Source organism: Bactrocera oleae, unplaced genomic scaffold, assembly GCF_042242935.1.
Source record: "Bactrocera oleae isolate idBacOlea1 unplaced genomic scaffold, idBacOlea1 ctg00000010.1, whole genome shotgun sequence".
NCBI classification, from domain to species: Eukaryota; Metazoa; Arthropoda; class Insecta; order Diptera; family Tephritidae; genus Bactrocera; species Bactrocera oleae.
Window position 1 is genome coordinate 242,501 of NW_027212753.1, and position 7,500 is coordinate 250,000.

The 7,500-nt window shown below is 42.3% G+C and overlaps 2 non-coding genes and 1 pseudogene across 2 annotated transcripts in view; all 3 read left to right on the plus strand.

Moving 5' to 3' along the window:
• The window catches only part of LOC138858631 (small subunit ribosomal RNA), a 1,990-nt gene extending 1,980 nt beyond the window's left edge, over window positions 1–10 (plus strand). Inside the window, exon 1 of the ribosomal RNA XR_011397683.1 lies at window positions 1–10. This exon is cut by the window's left edge and continues 1,980 nt beyond it. This is a non-coding gene — a ribosomal RNA (small subunit ribosomal RNA).
• Window positions 11–635: 625 nt separating this feature from the next.
• On the plus strand, window positions 636–814 carry LOC138858590 (5.8S ribosomal RNA). The gene has a single exon (XR_011397642.1). It is a non-coding gene; the product is annotated as a 5.8S ribosomal RNA (ribosomal RNA).
• Window positions 815–1,317: 503 nt separating this feature from the next.
• LOC138858564 (large subunit ribosomal RNA) overlaps window positions 1,318–7,500 on the plus strand; it is a 9,883-nt pseudogene continuing 3,700 nt past the window's right edge.

Consider the following 7,500-nt stretch of genomic DNA (forward strand, 5'->3'; position numbering starts at 1 on the left):
AGGATCATTATTGTGTTCCTATCCGAAAAGAAAAAAAAATAATTATATAAAAACAAAATAAAAAAAAAGAATAAAAAAGAAAAAAAAGTTTTCTTTTTGTTCTTTTCATTCAAAATGTTTTGAATTATACAATGTTTTGAATGTTTTTCTGTTTTTTTTTTTTTTTTTAACTCCTTGTAATGCATTATGACAATATATATTATATTGTGAACTTCGCATACATTGTATTTGAACGCAATAAAAAAACCTTTAAACATATAGCTGTACTTATTATTTATATAGAAAATAATATTTAATTGTGATATTTATATAAAATATTATAAATGATAAGTTAACTTGTTCACATTAACGTGTGTAATACCTTTTTTTTATGGTATTTTCTATTTGTGATTAAAAACATGTTGAAAAATTTAAAAAAAGAAAACGCACAAATAGAGAAGAAAATAATATATAAAAGGTATTACTGTTTTTGTTGACCTAAGACATGCGCAGCTGCAAATGTTTGGGTTTAAAATTACAATTTATTGAAAGATGTTTTAAACTTATGTATTAAAAATTTATTATTGATTAATTATTAATACTTTCAATAAATTAAAATTCTTTGACTTTGAATTAAAAAAATACAAAAAAATTATCACTCTAAGCGGTGGATCACTCGGCTCATGGGTCGATGAAGAACGCAGCAAACTGTGCGTCATCGTGTGAACTGCAGGACACATGAACATCGACATTTTGAACGCATATTGCGGTCCATGCTGTTATGTACTTTAATTAATTTTAAAGTGCTGCTTGGACTACATATGGTTGAGGGTTGTAAGACTATGCTAAATTAGTTGCTTATTCTTTTAGTCAATTAATAGAATTTAAGCATATGGCATATTATTGGATTGTATTTTTCAATCCATAATATTAATAGCATAAAAAGAAATATAGAAAATATATTCTTGAATACCTCATATTTGAACGAAAATTTATGATAAATGAGAATCTTAGTATTCCCATAAAAGAAAAAATTTTCAACATTATTTAAATTATATTAAATAATACATAAGAGGAATGTCTAGCATAAAATAAATTTTTATTCTAGAATTAATTCACTCTATTGTATTGAGAAAAATTTATAATAAAAAAAAATATATGATATGTGGAGGAATAATGTTGTTAATTTTATTAATTATTATATTATGAATTTTAAAAAGGGATGAAAAGATTGAATAATATTGAGTAATCAAGATATAAAAATATATTTCTTTAAAATAGCAAATAGCAAAAAAATTAAATAAAAATAAACAAATCAATCTAAAATATATTTTATACAACCTCAACTCATATGGGACTACCCCCTGAATTTAAGCATATTAATGAGGGGAGGAAAAGAAACTAACAAGGATTTTCTTAGTAGCGGCGAGCGAAAAGAAAATAGTTCAGCACTAAGTCACTTTGTCTATATGGCAAATGTGAGATGCAGTGTATGGAATATCTTAATATCTAGTATGAGAAATTAACGATTTAAGTCCTTCTTAAATGAGGCCATTTACCCATAGAGGGTGCCAGGCCCGTATAACGTTAATGATTACTAGAAAGATATTTCCAAAGAGTCGTGTTGCTTGATAGTGCAGCACTAAGTGGGTGGTAAACTCCATCTAAAACTAAATATAACCATGAGACCGATAGTAAACAAGTACCGTGAGGGAAAGTTGAAAAGAACTCTGAATAGAGAGTTAAATAGTACGTGAAACTGCTTAGAGGTTAAGCCCGATGAACCTGAATATCCATTATGAAAAATTCATCATTATAACTGTAGTATTTAATTTTAAATATTATAGTAATAGTGTGCATTTTTTTCATATAAGGACATTGTAATCTATTAACATAATAAAATATTTATCAAAAGATCATTGGTTTTTAAGTTTATTCAAATTAATTTGCTTTTAGCTTATTAACATAGAATAATTACTGATGATTTGATAAAGTGTTGATAGATTTTATTATATATAATGCTAAAATTCTTTTGAATTTTACAATAATATTATTATCATTGATTTTAATATTAATTGTATGCATTTATATGATTAACAATGCGAAAGATTCAGGATACCTTCGGGACCCGTCTTGAAACACGGACCAAGGAGTCTAACATATGTGCAAGTCATTGGGTTATATTAAACCTAATGGCGAAATTAACTTAACTGTATTAATAATGGGATTAATTTTTAATGTATTACATTATTAATTCAATCCCGGGGCGTTCCATATAGTTATGTATAATGATAATTTATTATTATTTATACCTCTAACTGGAGCGTACCTTGAGCATATATGCTGTGACCCGAAAGATGGTGAACTATACTTGATCAGGTTGAAGTCAGGGGAAACCCTGATGGAAGACCGGAACAGTTCTGACGTGCAAATCGATTGTCAGAATTGAGTATAGGGGCGAAAGACCAATCGAACCATCTAGTAGCTGGTTCCCTCCGAAGTTTCCCTCAGGATAGCTGGTGCATTTAAAAATTATGTAAAATAATCTTATCTGGTAAAGCGAATGATTAGAGGCCTTAGGGTCGAAACGACCTTAACCTATTCTCAAACTTTAAATGGGTAAGAACCTCACCTTTCTTGATATGAAGGTTGAGGTTATGATATAATGTGCCCAGTGGGCCACTTTTGGTAAGCAGAACTGGCGCTGTGGGATGAACCAAACGTAATGTTACGGTGCCTAAATTAACAACTCATGCAGATACCATGAAAGGCGTTGGTTGCTTAAAACAGCAGGACGGTGGACATGGAAGTCGTAATCCGCTAAGGAGTGTGTAACAACTCACCTGCCGAAGCAACTAGCCCTTAAAATGGATGGCGCTTAAGTTGTATACCTATACATTACCGCTAAAGTACATGATTTATAATACAATTTCGGTTGGATTATAAATTTTGAAACTTTAGTGAGTAGGAGGGTACAATGGTGTGCTTAGAAGTGTTTGGCGTAAGCCTGCATGGAGCCGCTATTGGTACAGATCTTGGTGGTAGTAGCAAATAATCGAATGAGACCTTGGAGGACTGAAGTGGAGAAGGGTTTCGTGTGAACAGTGGTTGATCACGAGTTAGTCGGTCCTAAGTTCAAGGCGAAAGCCGAAAATTTTCAAGTTTTAATGAAATGAAATGAATGAATTTTTATTCCATAGTAATTAAACACTTGAATAATTTTGAACGAAAGGGAATACGGTTCCAATTCCGTAACCTGTTGAGTATCCGTTTGTTATTAAAAATGGGCCTTGTGCTCATCCTGGCAACAGGAACGACCATAAAGAAGCCGTCGAGAGGTATCGGAAGAGTTTTCTTTTCTGTTTTATAGTCGTACTACCATGGAAGTCTTTCGAAGAGAGATATGGTAGATGGACTAGAAGAGCATGACATTTACTGTTGTGTCGATATTTTCTCCTCGGACCTTGAAAATTTATGGTGGGGTTACGCAAACTTCTCAACAGGCCGTACCAATATCCGCAGCTGGTCTCCAAGGTGAAGAGTCTCTAGTCGATAGAATAATGTAGGTAAGGGAAGTCGGCAAATTAGATCCGTAACTTCGGGATAAGGATTGGCTCTGAAGATTGAGATAGTCGGGCTTGATTGGGAAGCAATACCATGGTTTATGTACTCGTTCTGGGTAAATAGAGAATTTCGATTCTTGTTCCCCGGATAGTAGTTACGTAGCCAATTGTGGAACTTTCTTGCTAAAATTTCTAAAGGATTTATTATTGTATAGATACTTTTTAAATTATAACGATTATCAATTAACAATCAATTCAGAACTGGCACGGACTTGGGGAATCCGACTGTCTAATTAAAACAAAGCATTGTGATGGCCCTAACGGGTGTTGACACAATGTGATTTCTGCCCAGTGCTCTGAATGTCAAAGTGAAGAAATTCAAGTAAGCGCGGGTAAACGGCGGGAGTAACTATGACTCTCTTAAGGTAGCCAAATGCCTCGTCATCTAATTAGTGACGCGCATGAATGGATTAACGAGATTCCCTCTGTCCCTATCTACCCATTGATTCGTTGTTTGGATTCCGACGCGAATAGACGTGCGTGCGCATCGTTGTGATTAGTAATTTTCGGTGATTTTTCGGTATTTTCTTTTGAGCGATATTTGTTTACGCGTTAGCATAAGCACCGTTGCTTGTCGAGTGTGTGAAATTGTTGCTACAATTTCTTGCGGAATTTCGCTTTGTGCGAGTATTCGCGTTTTGTTGTTAGTGCTCGGGTACGTGACCGCGAGTGTGTTTTTTCGTGCAAGGGCACAATTGGCGCGTTTTTTGGGCATTTTTCGGTGGAATAGCGGTAAGTACATATTTTTTAATATTGTGTACAGTACCTTAGGTGCTACCGCAACGTGGTCGTTCACGTTGTTGTTGGTGGGGGACTTTTTGCATAGCCCCAGTTTAGTGCCGTATTGTTGGTATTCTTTGCCGGCAGAGTCGCCTATTTGGAGTGTTGTGTTGGGCATCTGGTGTTCAGTTGGCCAGTTTCAGCAGGTTTCGAGCAGGATTGCTCAAAAGGTACCAGCGTCTGTCCAGTGTCGAAGTGAGTGTACCGTGTGCAGACAAACGGTCGTAGCAGTGTGCGTTTAACCCACGGATCGGTTCGGTCCAGCGCCACATCGGTCGACTCGCGGCCGTTACGGGGACATTGATCCGTCCGGCGGTCAATTTGAGTGACCTCTGTCCAGGCCTTTTGGCTGGAGTTGTGGGCTGTACCCTAGCGAGAACGCATTAATCGTCCGCTTGGGTCGTCGCTGCTATAGAGCGGGTCTGCGCTAGAGATACTTTCTCCAGCGCGTTCAGTTGCACGTACTTGGCGAGCGGCTGTTTTCGGCATCTGTTGAACTAGTGCCATCTGCGTCAGTGGTAAGTTCGGCGGATCAGCCTACCAAAGGGCGTCCGAAGGCAAGAATGCCTCCACCACGGAGGAGGAGGGTTAAATCCCTCGCTGGGAGTGAGGAGTCCGGTCCATCGGTGGTAACGGTGGACACTTCGGGAGACGAGGCGGTGAGGCCATCGGTGAGGTCCCCGCCACGGCGGAAGGCGCGTTTGGGGTCGCCGGCAGAAACGGGGGGTGATGAGGGCGGGAGCGGTAGTGGTAGCGGTTGCGATAACGGTGACACCGCTGAAAAAGCGGCTGTTCACCCCGCAAAGTCGGGCGAGGGCGAAGTGGGTGTTGCGCGCGTTGATACGGGCGCGAAGAAAACGGGCGCTAGCAAAACGAGCGCGAGCAATACGAGCGCGAGCAAGGGCGGCGCGAGCAACCGTGGTGCTCTTAAGGGGGTTGTTGTTGTCGGGGGTGGTGCGGTTAGCCATGTCGCGGCTATTAAGAAAATTTCGGCGGAGCTAAGCGAAGTAGTTTTTGGGGCCGAAAATTTCGCTATAGGGACCGCGAAGGGGCTGATGGAGCTTGCCTCGAAATACGAGGCACTTCTGATGACGGTAGTAACCGAGAATGCCCATCTTCGTGGTCAAGTTGACGCCCTTAGAGGAGGCTGTGGAGGACACTCCTCGCCGCCGAGCAGGTCAATGCCGGCTCCATCGGCACCGATGCCTCCGCCCCCAGCACCTGTACTGGAGGCGATTGCACCGGTGGCGCAGAAGCCTGTTGAGACCTGGTCAGTTGTGGTTAGGAGTAAGGGGCCTGCAGCTTCCTCTGAGGAAGTCATTAAAAAAGTTGTTAAGGAGGTGGGTCCTTCCCTGGGGGTAAGGATCCACGAGGTTAGGCCAATTAAGGGTGGTGGGGCGGTTATCCGCACTCCCTCTGTTTTAGAGAGGGAGAAAGTTGCGATGAACGCGAAATTCGGGGAGGTGGGGTTGGACGTGACTGTCAACCGGAAGTTGGGTCCTCGGGTTGTAGTCCAGGGGGTTCACACGGAGATCTCCCATGATGAGTTCATGGAAGAGTTACTCCGGCTGAACCTTCAGGATTTTAGCCCGGCGTCCCAGAGGTCAGATGTGAGGATGGTCAGTCGTCCCTGGAAGGTGGCCCCTGATGGTAGCACCAATGTCGTCCTTGAGGGTACGGACAAAATGATGTCCGCCCTCTTGGAGGCAGGTAGGTGCTACATCAAGTGGTTCTCCTTCCGGGTGCGACCGGATAGCCCCGTTGCTGGCTGCTTCCGGTGTATGAGTTTCGACCATAGAGTGGCTGTGTGTAGGGCCAAATCAGATGTCTGCCGGAGGTGCGGTCAGGAAGGCCACAGAGCTGCCAGTTGCGTCAATGCACTCCATTGCCGCAACTGCGCTCAAGGGTAGACCAGCTGGGCATCTTATGATGTCCGCTGTCTGCCCGATATACTGTGGCATTGTTGAGCGCGCCCTCGCCAGACACTGATGGGGGGGATTATACAGTTAAACTGCCAGGGGGCGTATGCCGTAATGTGTGAATTGGGGGGGTGTATGGCTGAGGGGAGGTGCGGCATTGCCTTACTCCAGGAGCCCTACGCCACCAATGGTGTGGTTCGGGGTCTTCCTGGTAGTTTCAAGGTCTTCACGGACCTTGGGGCTAATGCTGCAATTGTTGTGAGTGATCCCAACTACGATTGTGTAGTTGTGGATTCCTCACAACTGGGTGTATGTGTCGCGATAGAGGGGGAGTTCGGTAGGCTGATTGTAGCTAGTTTGTACTGCAAATTTAGCGAGCCCCTAGAGCCCTACCTGGGCTACATGGATAAGCTACTACTACTTGCGAGTAGTAGCCCATTTATCCTAGGGCTGGATGCGAATGCCTCGTCTTCGATGTGGTTTAGTAAGGTATCCCGGCATTCGTCTGGATATCAAAGCCACAGTCGAGGCGAGGCATTAAGTGAATGGGTGGTGGCTAAAAACCTCCACATTGTGAATGAGCCGAGTGAATGGTACACGTTTGATGGGCCTGGGGGCGTGAGTGACATTGACGTGACGCTTATGAATCAGGCAGCAGATAGGGCGTTCGTAGCTAGATGGGAGGTTAAGGGAGGGTGGGGATTGAGTGATCATAATTTGATCCAAATTATGGTTACTCCCAAATCCCCTCCCTCGCTGTATGAGAGTCCATTGCGGCGATGGCGTACCTCTGGTATCGACTGGAACCAATATGGACGATCTGTCAGGGAAGCGGTATTGGGTATACCGCTTAGAGCGTTTGAGGATTTGGGGGTTGATGAGCAGGTTGCTCGTCTTTATGAGGTAGTGTGGGGGGTTAATGATAGGGTACTTAGAAAGTGTGAAAGTTTTATCGTTAGGAAAATTAAGTGGTGGACGCATGAGTTAACCTTGAAGAGGAGGACTGTCAGGCGATTGAGGCGAAAGTTTCAACGCGCTCGGCGGTCCAATTCTGACAGGCTGTCCCAGCTTAGGCATGAACTTAGTTGTGCTGCTAGGGAATATAAGGATATGTTGGTAAAAGTTAAAGAAGAGGAGTGGAGGAGTTTCGTGAGTGAGAATAGGGACGACCCGTGGGGTCAGGTCTATAGGATCTGCCG